Consider the following 16,119-nt stretch of genomic DNA (forward strand, 5'->3'; position numbering starts at 1 on the left):
GCTCCAGCTCTGTTTCAAAGAAACAAAAAAGGACAACAAAAAAAAGAGGGTTTTTTGTTACCATCAGTGTAATTGCATTAAACACATATGTTCTGAGGTGATTGTTGGTGGTGAGATGTTTAATAGTTCCTGTGTGCCAGCTGTGAGTCTGCGTTTCCCTGTGATGTTCATTCCAGTCTGAAGTAGGTCAAGCACTGACTCAGAATCATTTCTACACAGGTGAAACGAACCAGTCTGAGTTCCTCTTATATCAACGATGCATTAGCATGGATAGTCATTCACTGTGGCTGATTGATGCTGCTGGACAGAGTGTGGTTGAAGGCACGAATGATTGGAGGCTGGTGCAGCACAGCAGGTCCACATGTAACAACAGAGCGGTGACATCTTTCATCCAAACTACATTCAACCCTGCACATTTACAGTAGTTTCTTTTCAACTTTAAGTGAACGACAAATGGCTTTAATATGTTAATGGTTACTGACAGGGCAGTTGTGGAATAAATACCAAAGAAACCCAAAATATAATTCTCAAGAGCTGGAAGTGAACAAACTTTACTCTGACATTTATAAGACGTTTGAACACAGCTGTGTAAAATGCATCTGTACAGCATTAAAGGTTTTTTTTTTCCTTTGAACGCAGGTCCATTTTTTGCTCTGGCATTCACTTTTGGAAATATGAAGTGTACAAAAAAAAACGCCTTGGAGGGCAAACTGATGACCTTCCCAGGAATCAGCTATTAGAGCAGGCAATGACCCGTGCAGCTAACGTTGGTTATTTCTGTTTGGTCTTGTATCTGGCTGGTTTTATTTAAAAATCTGGAATCTAAATGAAGCTAATATTGAGATGTGAATGAACCCACTGTTGAACTTCACAGTTAGAACAAATGAAGAAATGGAGTTGGTTTCTGGCCCACACTTACTGAATGTCCACACTGTTGCAACAGCCCTTGAAAAGCCATTAGATATTTATATGATGAGTGTCAGATGTACTGTAATTGTAACATCGTCGACAACCTTAGAAACTGAGCGAGAAGTTAAAGATCATAACAGATGTGTGCTTCTATATCTAATTCATCCTCATTATGCAACTGACCATTTGCCAAACCCATCCCTGAACATGTTGGGATGCGCGCTTCTCTCCTCCTTTTCCCATTGTGTTCTTGTGCTTCCCTCGCCCTCATCAGTATTCTTTGATACCTTTTTCCTCACCTGTCTTCCTGACTCTTGTCTTTTTGTGCTCAGGTGCCTCACTGTCGTCTGCTCCAGTCCATGCCCTATCGGTCTGTGGACACTCTCCTTGCCTGTTCACTCAGCCGGCTCGTCAGCCTTTTGTGTGAACCTCTTAGACTCATCTGTCACATTTTTTGAAGTATTGATGAAATCATCAATTTTTCGGAGAATACTCCTGTCTCTGTGTCTGAGTTAATCATTAAAATTGAACAGATTGTGTAATCTTTATTTAGAAACATAACATTTTTTCTTATCGTACCAATGAATTCTGCCATTACATTGCAAAACAGGAACAATGTTATTTCTTTATTTCCACATTTTTCATGTGGATCATCAATAAGGATGCAAAGTGTTTGTCTTTCAGTCTTTTAGCAAGATATGTATCATCAAGTGCATACTCAAGACCCCTTTGCCAGGATTCTTATGTAAAATGAAACAGTTTGAAACAGGTCATTTTGGCAAGTTAATGTTGGCTTAATTAGCTCTCTACAGCTGATATTTACTATAAAAAGCCTCACACTGTCTAAAATCATGTACCAATTGTTAAAAAAAATTGCTCGGGTTTATTTCACTACTTAAATCGAAACTGTGAATGTAATTTGATCCTTCGATGTCGGCTCTTCCTATCATTGTGAAGCAGAATTCACCAAGCGTTGGATTGTTCACCCACTAATAGGGAACGTGAGCTGGGTTTAGACCGTCGTGAGACAGGTTAGTTTTACCCTACTGATGATGTTAATGTAAGCTTGACAAGTAGGAGCGAGGGGCTTAGCGTAGAGTCAGTTTAGATCTCAAAGCCCATCTGAAGACACGTCAACCGAGTTAAACTGACATAAAAGTGTGCAGCAAGTGCAACAAGGCTGGAATGTACAGTTCTGTTGTCTTTGTTTTTGGAATTTTCAGACCTTTGTAATCACAACTAGAATATTTCACCCCTGACAGCAGCACTGCAGTGTGTTTCTCAACCACACTGATGACTTTGCCCTAGACCTCGGCCCTCCACAGGCTTCTGAAATGCTTGAACCCATGAATCACAGATCCCTAGGGTTGGGAAAGGGAGAGGAAAAGAAGCATGGAGGTGAAAGGGGTTGATGAAAGTCCAGAAATTCCAAGGAAGGTTGATCCAATGGGTGTGAAACAGAGAAGCAGGAAGTTTCATGGATGTCAGTATATTACATTCATTTTGGCGGTTTGTCCAACATATTGGCTGCACTCTCTGTTCTGTCTCTAAACAACGCACATGAGATCTGCAGTTCTGCAATTTCAGATCATGTTTTCTCTCTTTTTCTGTGGGTTCCTGCTGAAATTATCCTGGGTGGGTCAGTTTTATAAATCATTACATGGCCATATTTTTAGTCTTTGCAGGTCAGGAGGTGCAACATGTCCTGAAGTGGTCATTGTGTTAATTTTTGGGAAATTCCATTTGCAAATTTAGGATACACCAACACCATTGTCTATAGACGGACCAGAAACGGGAAGGTCATACTTTCCAGCTCAAGGATATGATATAAAAATCCCTTGGTGTTGATGTGTTGACTGATCTCCGTGTACTGTGGGTGGAGAGGACACTGGATTACCGGACTGGTGTCATCCAGTCAGAAACGGAGCGGGTGGAGTCTGCTGGCTGACTTCCATGACTGTCTATAAACAGCTCATGAGAGATTTGAAGGGCAGCAGCTAAAGACGCAGCACACAGAGATACAAGCAGAGGAGTGTGTGTGTGTGTGTGTGTGTGTGTGTGTGTGTGTGTGTGTGAGAGAGAGAGAGAGAGATAGTGGTGACACTGACAGGAAATTAGACCGATTGACCTGCTAGCCGCCGTGTTTGTCCATGAATACAGTTGGATTTCTTCTCCCTTAAAGAGGGTCCTGCTTCAAATGCGATTATATTGATTCATTTTTTTACCATCCACCTACTGAGGCTTGTCGTAAATTACTGTCCATCCACATGTCTGCCAATATAGCTCAGGGAGTAAACAAGATTCATCACGAAAAGGTCATTAGTGTCTGTCTGCAACCTCTCAGGGCCTTAAAAAACGATTCATCTTGTAGTTGGTGCCACTGAGTTATCTGTGGTAAGCATTAGCGTGTGCCTGTGTTTTGGTTCCTGCTTACATCGGACTGTTTGTTTACCCATGTAATGATCGGTATGGGAAATGAAGCCATCAATGGAAAAATGCATCAAACTTAAATCTCACAAAAGGGAGGTTTAAATGTATTTTTTTTTTTTTACCTTAACATGCTATGATGATGCTTCACAGGCTCTTCCACTCGATCTCCACAGAGAACAAGTGGAGCTCAGTGAGAAACACCTAAGAGGAGAGAGAACAATCCGTTATGAAACAACATGAGTCAGCTGTTGTTCGGGAGCCAAACTCCGCTTGTTCCCTCAGCAGGATCAAGACGAGGCAGGCCGCTACATTAGCCTGCGCTCACTACTGAACGAGACATCAGTATAAACAGCGCAGAAATAAAATCACACAGCGAGCTTTTAAGAATTTTGGGTCGCTCCCCAATATTTTTAGTTCCATATTTGGAGCTTGCGCTGCCCTGCTGAGCATCACAGCACCGTGAAGGAGTCAAGTGTTTATGTGACACAATGGAGAGTCACTGGATGTTATGTACAAACTCCAAATGTACACTTTCCCTGCTCTGATAAAGCGATGTGAGACTTAGAAATACGTGACAAGGTTGTTTTTATACAGGAAACTACCTCCAGTGGCTGATGACTGTTATCTAATCCGTATATTATAAATATTCCTGCACTTATTTTTAGTGTCTGTGGTGGATGTAGAATATGGGATTACTGTAACACTATGCTGATGTTATTTTGAGCTTGTTATATTTGACTTGTAAATAAATCTTGGGCTGGATTTTGATTAATCAAGAGCAGTGTTGGGAAGTAATGTAATGTAATGTAACTTATTAAATCTTATAACATCTGATGACTTTTTGATGACTTTTCCAACAAACATTTTCCACTGAGTTTCAAAACTTTGTCTCATATGAGTGCATTGATTTGATTGGCAGATGAGAAGCGGAGCAAATTCAAAAAAAGAGAACCAATCAAAACTACTGCACAATGAATGGAGCCCGTTTAGACGTAAGCCATCCAACTCTGGATGGTGTTGCACTCAAACTTGTCTCAGTGACTTTCTTGATGCATTGTCTGGAAATATGCTGGAGGAAATTATTTTTACATGGTTAAAAGATGCAAAAACAGAATGAATCTTATATTTAATAATTGGTAATAACACATTTCAAACACTTTGGTCTGTAATTTAATTTTTTTTTTACTTCAGTACTTTTATTTTGTAATGTAATTACATAACGCTTTAGATGTAACTAGTTATGCCCCAGCACAGATTATGGGATTTATGTTTAATTGGTAGTCAGCTGGCAATTAAATTTTGCGAAGGCTGCATCTTTGCCTCAATACTTTGTACGTGTATATGTTGTTCACCGTCTGACTCACGATTCATCGACTGAGTCTGGACCTTCTCGGCTGGCTGTATGTCCCTTTGCTGACTCCCAGATGAACAATACCAAAGTGTTGATTGGTGAAAGATTCAAAACTATCCAAACAGTTGCTACCCCCAAGTACCGTACTGTATGACTTTCCCGGAATTTATTTCATGACTTGGTTGAGTCAGTGTGCAGAGTTCAGTGGTTCTGTGGAAAAAGAAGCTCAGTTTGCATCAGTTACAGGCAGACCTTAACAGTGAATAACACAGCGGACTGTGGATTTTAATCTATAAAGAACAAGTAGCAGGACATCATACTTTATGTCAGTATAGATGTAAATACTCACGATGAGGCCAAGCATGAAAAACACATGGAAAAACTCTCACTTACTCTGTGACTCCTTTTGTTTTAATGTGCTTCATACGTAGTTCAACTGCTGTCAGTTTATGTTGAACTGTAGACTGTTTATTCTCATTTTTTTCATGCTTCATTTGTATATAGTAGATGTTCAGAATATATGGTATTCTCATTTTAAAATGTCTTTAAGCATTTAACAAAGTTACGTATCTGTTCTTGCACTTGTGCTGCTGTGTTACTTAATTTCCATGTATGGGATCAATAAAGCTTAAGCCTTATATCTGAAATAAAGAACTCTGACTTCTTCATCTTGACCTCTCATGACTGTGCAGGACAGTACAAATTATGTCTGATTGACATGTCCCTCTCTTTGTGACAGTCTAAGGAGGGACACACATCATTATTTTTGATATGTTGAGATCAGTGACTGATTCCTGCTGTAGCTCTGCTCCTCTGTTACTACTTTTCTACATATTGGACCAGGGGGTCAGAAGAAAAGAAAGAAATATATATTTGAATTAAAAAAAAGACTGATTTTGTAATTATTACTTTTAAACATAGAGCAGTGGGGTTTGTAGGATGGGAAACAATGAGAGAGTTAAGCCAAAGCCAACAAAACACAAAGGTTAAGCTCCCTAACTCTTGCTGAATAGAGCCAGAAGGCTCTCAGCTTTTGGGGACTGGAAGTGAAAAATGAAATTTTTGCATGGCTTACACCTAATAGCACACTGTTTCCCACATCACAGGAGCCACACTGGTTTGGAGCATACTTTGTTTGGCCAAGGCGCTCCTCTGTAATGAGCAGAGCTACAATGTCTGCCTGTATCCTGTCACAGTATCTTACCAAGTTAAAAATGGTTCATGTAAGGTTAGACGGTGTTGGGAGGCGAGAAAAGACTTTTCATTCAGCTGTTAGTAGTGAGTGGAAATTCAGAAACTTTGATGATTAGCTCTGAAATTCATCTGAAATGTCCTATTCTCCCACTATGTGTGGTTTACGTGGAGGGGTGCTTTTAGAAGACGGGAACCATGAATTAACCAAGGGTGCATGATTCAGAGCTGGACAGTAGTCCTGGAAAATGTCAAGGATTATGCAGAAGATATTTATTGTGTCAGTGCTGCTGGGATCTGTTGTCAGGGAGCCAAATTTTCTTGCAATGTGTCTAGTTATATGGTCAGAGCAGTTATTAACAAGAGTGACCACTAGCGCCTGAAGTCAATTCACAAGTCAGGTGTCAGACTGAGGTTTCTGTGTTCTCTTAAATATACAAATGGCATTAAGGAGGAAAGCAGCGACTCCATAGAATCACTGAAACCACAAAAGAGTTGCTGCTTCCCCTTCCTCAAGCTCTGCCTCCTCACTTTCTCTATATTCCATGTGAATATGAGTTTGAGTCATAGAGTATCTGTCCACCTGTGTTAGCACTGTGATGAACTGGCAGTCTATCCTGGCTCTGTCTCATGCCTCCAGGTTAATGCCACAGAGTGTTTTCGTGCTTTTGTAGAGTAAAAATGTCATAGTAAACATGTCAGTTCTGACAGAGAGGACATTTTCCATAAGCCAAATCATTTCACTGGCACTGTCACGCACAGGGAGAAATGATGAAATGAGCTTAAAGTGTTTGTTTTTTGCGGAGACAATGTCGATGGTTTTGACTGGCCTAATATGTGGTGTTGATGTGCTGAGTTGTCTTGTGTTGCTGGTGTTCCTGGTGATGTGTTTTTATAATGATATTGACAAGTAAAGTACACTAATTCTAACATGAAGATTAAGTTTTTTATTTCTCACCAACTTTGTGCCTGTATGAACTTGATTGTTGAATATAGTTGAGGATAAACACAGAACAAAACATCAGTGTACTCTGGAGCCGAGTGTGCTGAATAAAAGTAACAGAGGTGATTCTGGTATTGCAGCAGGTCTTCAGTGCACAGCAGCTGAATGACACAACATTGGTACACTTGTGAGATTTACTCAAAACGTTCATCCTGTTACGAAACCCATGGATATTTCAGGAAAATTTCTGTCTGCTGGGGTCACAGAGATGGAAAAATCTGTCCTGTTTGATGTCCCAGCCTGTCTGAGTAATGGCTGTTGAGGTTCCACTACATCCAAGCCCTCCTCCTGCTGAGGCCGTGCTTCACATGGAGGACACTCGTGAAGAAATACCCAGGTTTGAAAGACATTATAGGGCTTCTCAAAGTCCAGACCTTGGTCTGCATCTGGACCCAGCCCATATTGTCAGCTGGAGACCCGCGGGTCACATCCAGCCCACCACATTCCCATCCAGCCCACAGAATATGAATGAATTCAGAGAATGCGTCTAATGTTACTCAGCAGTGGGAGAGGTCCACTGTGTCCTGAGAGTGATGGTTGATCAGCTTACTGATGTCTGACAACAAGTCAAGAAGTCTGTATTTCATTGGATTTCATAGTTCACAAACTCAAACTCAACTCAAACTGAGTATTTTTGTTTGCTTCCTGGGATCCTGAGGAGGAGATTTTGTTGAGACAAGGACTCATTGATTGGTAGTTGAACTGTGGGTTTTGTATTGAGCGCTGACTGCCTCCTTGGTGGAGCTCTTTTCTTCTTCAGCATTTAGTTATCATTATTGTTTTTAGGAGTCTGTTCACATTGATGAAGACTCATAAGAATAACATTACTTTTGCAAGAAAATTTAATTATTAAACAATATCATCAGTTTCATGCTGGTCCAATCACAAGAGATGTGACGTTAAATGGGGACAACAATATTATTTTGGTATCACCAATCAGTCCAGACCTCTGACCTTGAATACCAATCAGGTGCGGACCTGATGATGAAGTGGCCAATCACAGTAATGGCTTGTGAGGCTCCACTGCCTCCAAGCTCTCCTCCTGCTGATGCAGCACATCAAGAAGTACTAGATTTGTCTTGCAGATGGTTTCCCTTTCTTGATGATGAGCTGATCAATCTGAGGACCCCTAGCCAGCTAACTTCAAGACCCCCACCTGCGGACACTGTGTTGGACATGGGACACACTGATGAGAAGAAGTACTCAAATTTAATAAACATCAGGTTTCCTTCCTTGGATGGCGACACTGATGCAAAGTATGCACTGCATATGTAGATATATTTCCAAAACTATCAGAATTATGTCAAATTATGGTTGTGCCTAGCTGAAGCCTTATCATATATTTTTATGTATTATATTTCACATATTTAACAAAAACAGAAAACACTTTATTATCATGTGCATATGTACAAATATGCTGAGACATAACATCATGAACATACCAGCTCTGTATCAAAAACAGTTGGCTATGAAAAACTGTGTGTTCATAATGAAGAAAATGACTTCACGGTCAGTTATTGCTTATTCGTCCCTGATATCACTGGGGGAGGTTACTGCAGACAAGAGTCAGAATAATTAGTAGAGACGTCCTGATACTGGTGCTGGTCTGATACTGTGCGTATCTGCTCCTAATTGTAATGGTAAAACTGCTCCAATGCTGCTTTATGCCAGCGCTGTATTGACCTCTCATCAGCTGAGTAGGAAGGCAGAGGAGGAACAATGTCAGCAGTTTGAAGATATTTTAGGATAAGTGATGATGAAAAGATCCTGTACCTCATTTTAATGAGAAGCTGTCTCGAAATAATTACTTAGTGTTTTAAAATAATTATTTAGTGTCTCAAAATAATGACTTGGTGTTAAAGGGCTAAGCCAGTGACCCCGGAGCAGACACAGAGTCAGGTAAGATTTAAGGTCATTTATTGCAGGGGACAAAGGAATGGGATGTGAGCCAAGCAGAGACACCGAGCAGGTCCAGAGCAGAATCCAGGAAGCCTCTGGACTGAACAGGAGTCCGAGGCAGGGGAGCAGGGCAGGAGACGGGGTTCAGATCAGAGCAGACAGAGCTGCAGGGAGATAAGACATGGGGTTAGTTGCAGATGACAAGCATCAAGCAAATGGAAACAAGAAAAGTTAATACGTCTAAGAACCAACACAACGTGGAGTTCAAGGAGAAACAGCAACTACCAACTTTGCAGCAAATGCTGAAGAGGCGAGACAAAATGTCTCTAGACGACCCAGTGGCAGTAAAGATAACAGAAACTCTTACCCAGAACATTGCTCTTGATGACCAGCTGTTGTCAGTTTCAGATAACATTTCACCATCTTCTCAGTGTTCTGGAGCTGAAGTATGAGATTCAGAGCCGGCACCACATCACAGAAACCGCATTACCAAACAGTCTCTCATGGAGCAGAGGCAGGACCTTGGACACTCTTCTGCGTTACAGCCCTAATCGATCTGAAGTAAAGTGTGTGTGTGTGTGTGTGTGTGTGTGTGTGTGTGTGTGTGTGTGCTGAGCTTGTTAGAACTGTGATGGTATCATTAAATACTTGTACAGCAACAGAAGGCTACTTGCGGAATTAACAACACGTCGCTGTCAGATGCACACCGTCTGCAGACCAATGATTGTAAAGTATAGGGAGAGGCAGCCTGTGTAGGTGATGATGACTGGACGTAGGTGTGTCATGTAAAGTTCTTTAGTGCACTTTCATAATTGCAATGTGAAACCAAAACTAGATCAAATGCATAAACTCTAACAGAAAACATGAGCCTTGGTTTGGACTTTCACGTGTGAAAGAACCCTAAAATTCATAAATAATCAACAGCATGCCTGATCTTTTCTGAATTATCTTAGTGGGTGAACTCGTGCTATCTAGCCTATGGTGTGAATTGAATGAATTTAGTGATGAAATAGCTTATAAAAAACTTGCCATTGTTGGCCCAGCTGCTTATTGTGACCGTTCCAGCACTTTGCATTGTGGGACAGAGCAGGCGAGAGACTGGTCTGAGGCATACTGGAGATTTTTGCCTAATCAGAATGATATACGGCTAGTTTTGGCATACAGCAGATTTTGTTTGCATGCTACATTTTTGCAAACAGTAATACTGCTGTGTACCAGGGTTTCAAATACAGATGTAGTCTCTGTGATGTCACCCATAGGTTTCTGAAGAGCCATTATGTCTATAGGGCAGTGTATTATAGTTTTCCAAATAGCATATGGTGTTAGGACAAAATAATGAGAAGTACAGCCCCATCTTCCTCCTCCTCCTTCTCCTCTTACCTCTGTAGAATACAGACTAACTCGTCCTCCTTCGTTCCCACTGAGGAAGTTGTCTGACTAGATTCTGTAACAGTAAAATATTTAGACATCAATTGGACAGTCAACTCCATCTCTTTAAATGACTCTCGATCCTCATTTAGCCTCAATTATCTGTGCTCGTTTTCATGATTACTGATGAAAATAGTGGGGGGTGAGTCATCAGGGTCCACAGCCCTGCAGTGTCTTTTCTCAGGCTTCAGCACTCTGATTTGTTTTTTAACCAAAGCTGAGTGTATTATTGTGATCTAAAGTGAGGCTGACCAAAACACTCATAACCTTGGTGATGAATAACATTTTCTCAGATGACCCATGTATTACATGTAATAAACAGCTTGCCACAACTGCCTTCATTCCACACTTGACTTGTTTTGTTTTACCTTGCTGCACAACACAGGAACTTTCCTCCGATAAAACGTGGCAGGAAAAACACTGCAGAATCTCTTCATCATCCTCAGCTCCATTTCTTCTCATTTGGCTCTCATGCATGTGATTGTGATTCATTCTTTACAGGAAATGAAGGGGACGTAACACTTCCAGCATATTTCCCTGCTGAGTTTTTTTTTTTTTTTTTCCTCAGTATTGCTTTTAAGGACACTGAGTTTTTTGGATTTGGGCTGATCCCTGAGTTTTAGAGCTGAGTGATATGAGGGGATTTTCTGAAATGTTGCAGGACTGATTTTCAGTAAAATTGTGAAGGGAAGCTCATGGTCCCATAACAGTCTTATTACAGAAGAAATTCTCTTCTTAGTCTTAAAGTGGCTAGAATTAATATTTTTACATCACCATTGGCTCAAATGATTATGTGTAAGTAAAAGAAGTTGCTCGTAATAACGAACCCACAGAGAATAATTTCCAACTCTTGTGGTCTTGGTTTTCTGGCATAGTGTTCTGGCTTCCTCACACTGCTCTGCTAGCATTGTTTTCAGCTGCAGCAGACAGCTGTTTCAAAGAACAAGCTCTAAAAACCAATGCCAGACAGACAAGGTTAGCCGCTGGTGAACATAGCAGATCATTTAGCAGCTAAAGAGTCAGATATCTCCCTTGGGAGCTGGTGGAGACCAAGATCAGAGCTCAAAGAGAGGGAATATTGGGTATAAATATTTCTTGTGGTCAGAAGCATAAATCAAAATGAATGCTAATGTTGCTCCATGTCTGCTGGATGTGTACAACGCTGACGACTATTGCATTAAGAGAGTTTGTGTCTGCTGCTCCCAAATGGCCAGAAACAAACAATCAAACAAACAAAACTGCACATTTCATTTTCAGTGCACATTAGAGCACCACATCTTAATTGCTATTCATTACCAGCAAATTATTGTGTGATGAATAATTGTCCTGTCTAAATAAAACTTGCAAGTGAAACCACATCATTACAAAGCAGATTAATAGAACTCTGGGGCGTTACGAAAGACATGTTTCTGTTTGGTCTCTGCTCTCTGGGATACCACACATGTTGTCATACCACTCTTTGCTAAATGTCTCACTGTCCAGCTATGGGCGCATTTTTGGTGTGTGTTCAATTATACAAACAGACTGAGTGGTTCTTAAGGCTGCATAATCCTCCTTTCACTGCAGCTGGCTGTGATTTATGTTGATGTTCCTTGCCCACCACTTCATCATGATGTGCTTTATCATGATGTGTTTAGCTTGTTGGCCCTGCAGAGGTGCGTGCCTCCACCCACGCACTGTTGTCACATGACAGGACAGACCACTTTGTTTGGGTTACACTTTGTCTGACCTGCAGATGCAGAGAACATACACAGAGACACATATATTCACACCAGTGCAGGTTACTACTACTACTACACACACTGCACTACTACACCTGTGTGTGTGTCAGATGTGAGCTTCACTCTGTATCCAACCAGACAAACAGAGGGCGCAAAGCTGCTGCTTGTAATCGTAATGCAGTGTGACAGCAGTCTGTTCTGAATCTCCACAGTGGTCTGTCTGGGGGCGGAATAATTATCTAAAATACTTAAACAACCATTATCACACATCAAGCTTGAGAAAATTAAAAGCAGGGCTGAATAAAGAAGGTCTGTATGTGAATATGAATACTTCTTGTGACATTTGGACAAAAACAAAGCATTTACTGTACATAAAGAACATCATGTAATGACAGGATGGGAATTTTATTTCCTTAGTTTTCTTAAATTCAATTGAAAAGACTGATGATTTTATCTCTGACTTATGAAAACAGTTAATGCTCCACATCTCTGTTATGTTTGCAGAGGGTCTTTGGTGAGGGTCAGAGATAGAGTTGCAGTGTGTCTGTCATACATCTGGATCTGGTGCATGTGTTAAATCGCCTGCTGAGCTTGTGTCTTGTTTTGTTCCCCAGCCTTGCACAGCTTTTGCTTGTTAACTTCTTGTATAGTTGAGTTGTGATACACAAATATGAGTCTGGGCTGGATTTCCAAACAGCATCTTGGCAGTCAGTCATGTATTTGTTCCACTGTAAATGGCTGGAGTGATCCACTGCTTGTGACAAATAGGTTTTCCCATTCTCTTTGGCTGATCCAGGATCTGTAGTGACCTCAAAGCAGGAGTTATGTGAGGTCATCTGAGCTGTCTTAAGAGCACTGGCATGATGATACCAGCAGCAGCAGCATGGACCCCTGGGAACGGCTCTGTGCTTTGATGTCTGGTGTCACTTGAGTCTAAATGCTGCACAACTGCAAAACTGGCAACCTGAGCAGCCAAGTGCAGCGTGATGACCGAATCATAACCTCACCGCCTGCAAACGACAGCACAGTAAAATGCCGAATCAGGCTTGGTGATCCAGCATATAACATTGTTTGTATATATCTGTGCTGAAAGAAAATCCTGTGTGTGTGAACTTCGAGCAATGCAGTTCATCTGCAGCACCAACACCAGCTGTTTAGTGGAAGAAATATCAAAGTGCAAAACAAAAACCAACTAGAAAACAGCAACAGAAAAGTACGGACCCTCTGCCAGAGTTGCACAGTGTTGGGGAATCAGGCCCCTCTGAGGCATGATTGCAAAGCCGCAAGTTGTGTCATAAAACTCCATCTTCTGCCAAGCTCCTAAAACATTATATAAATCATACTTGAAATGCTGGAAGAATTGATTTCCAGACACTGAGTCATAGATAAACTTCAAGGACAGAAAGCCTTATTCCCTCTAGAGTCCCTTCCTTGTTTCCACTCAAAACACAAAGCAACAGCCTGAAACCTCTACATTTACCTACCTTTCAAGGAAAGAACTAACAGGAAAAAAAAAAAAAAGAAAGAAAAAGATTTAATCCACTGTAGTTACACTCAATGACTGGATATTATGAGGGAATATAAGATTAATATTTTGGATTAAAATAGCCAAGACTTATGTTTCCAGATATTGCTTATCAGTATTGCTGTATCCTCAGCAGACGTGGAGCTGATCTGACCACAGCTCATCTGGCTAATGGACTAATGTGTTGTAGGCAGTTGTAAACCGTTACTCATGTTGTGTTGGTATCCAGTTACATGGGAGGTCTCATAGGGTTTATGACAGAAATGAATGAATCATGAGGGTGATTGTTCGTATTGTCATCTTCATTGTAAGATATTTTTAGAAGATAAGACTATTTTTAAGTATGCTTTGCTGTGTTGCATGTATATGTGCATTGTAAACATTTTATAGCCTTCGGTGTTGCTTTTGAAGCTTATCAAGATTAGGCCCTGTTTGGTTTATATCGGCAGCCAATCATAAAGTGACACAGGCTGAAATGTACAAGATTTCACCACACTTGGCTCCAAACAACATTTTAAAGATTTTCAAGTCATTTCTGATTGCACTGCCTCCACAATGGGCTGACAGTGCGCTCTGAGCTATCACAGTCATACTCAGTAATTAGATTCTTGGTCACTCCTCTGGAAATATTCAGGTACTACCTTCAGTTCCTGATGGATGTAAACAATGGAGACAATGGCCAAGGGTTTTAAATCCAAATGTAAATCTTAAAACCAAAAATTAAATGTTAAATCAAAATGTCAAATACTGAATGTAAATGTTACAGACCTTTCTGGAGGTAAGCAGACATTTTTGAGAGTACCGACATCCCTAATCAAGTTGGACACTCATTGTTGGAATTTATGGCTGTTATCTCAGTCATCTGAAATAATACGAATACAAAATTACAATATGTGCCTGCACACACCGGTGGCATCATTTGTGTATATTATTAGATTGTAGTTATTGATGCATTAATGTCTGCATCACTTTTGCATTAATAAATGCATGGCCTAAGCAGCTGGCAGGCCTTGCAGTGTCTGGCATTGGACAGTTGCGTTTAGGTCATTGATCAATTCTACTGAAAGCTTGGCACATCTCTCAAACACCAATCAGCTGCTGAGAACTGCAAAACCTTTTTATGCCAAGTGAATGTCATATAATTTATTTTACACTGCAAAGACAAAGTTGCCCAAAATGTGTGCAGCATGAGTTGTTTCCTGCCGTCGGCCTGCAGACACAAAGGGTGCAAACTTCTCTAAGCAAAATGGAATTTGCAGCTGCAGAGAAATACACAGGCCAGGTAAACGTCACCAGCTGACACTGTCAACTCAAAGTAACCCAATCAATGAGCTGGTTTCTTTATTATAGGCTATTAATTACAAGATGATGTATTATTCAAGGTCTCATTTACCACAGAGTACAGCAGTGGCATCTACTGGAGAAATTGAATTTGAGCTACTGAATCATAAAACATGATCACAGGCTACGATCGAAGCAAAGACATAACAGACCGGCGGCAGCTTTTTGTAGCGCTACTGTAAATGTGGCTCTGGCTCAAATGAACGTGGGCCGTACACAGTTTGATGCATGACACAGTTGTACAGTTGTCATTAGTTAATTCCCATGGTTGTGCAAACCTGCAACAAACACCAAGTAAATACTGTTTTATCTATACCTGTCTTTGTCAAGTGCAACTTTGGGGTGGGGTTCCTCAGCTAAAACACCTTAAAACCACCCAGAAAGCCTTATAAAAACACCACAGGAAATTATAACCCATTAATTTATGCATATTGTCCCATTCACATGGGAAATTTTGTGTTTTTGTCAGGTTAGAGGTATTCAGTACTCTGGTGGCTCTTTTAAATTCACATTCATGCCTGCACTCTTGTCCAGAGTGAGCTCATGTGGTCAAGAAGTAAATGATTATATGACTGTTCAGCTTCCAGTTTTAAAACCCATGGACCACATTCAGAAAGCCAAGTTTATTGTACCAGATCTTCCTAATGCCACAGCCCTGGAAGACAGATGTGCTCATGATTTGGGCTCTCACTTCAATGAGGGCTTTGAAATAGCTGCTTTGAGTTCCCTGTGTCTCTAAGCCGTGAGGCGGTGACGGCTGTGAGCAACAGCCTGCTCGGATCCTGTGAGGTGGGATGACTGGCTCACTCTGAAAATGCCTTCAGGTTGGCATACCAGCAGAGGAGCAGGCATCAGATCTATCCATCAGTGGCTGACAGTGGACTGAAACGCTGCCCACCTTCTCTCCCTCAGGTAGCAAATTACAAAGAATGAGACTGCAGGAATCGGCACTGTGACTTTCCACTGCGTCTGATGGAGGCAGAGCAGAAAACAGAAACGCTGCATGGAAAGCTATCATACATCATCCCCTCAGCCTCTCCTGCGAGCTGTTTTCTCAGCTCCACCACATAACAGAAGAGAACAGAAGAGGTGGTTTATTCTTTACGGGTGCGTGCAGAGTTTGCCACTTTCAACTATTCCCCTTCCTCTATCTCTGCAATTCACACTCCATCTCAGAGCATTAAAGGTTGGAGGACTAATGCAGAAGCCGTGCAGGTAGTAAGATTAATGACCTCTTGTCTACACAATGGTGGTTACGGCCAAGGAAAGTGGAGGGAATCAGATCAAGAGCCACACTATGAACAGTGTGGACAGAGGTTTG

This window comes from Chaetodon auriga, chromosome 4, assembly GCF_051107435.1.
Source record: "Chaetodon auriga isolate fChaAug3 chromosome 4, fChaAug3.hap1, whole genome shotgun sequence".
Lineage (NCBI taxonomy): Eukaryota > Metazoa > Chordata > Actinopteri > Chaetodontiformes > Chaetodontidae > Chaetodon > Chaetodon auriga.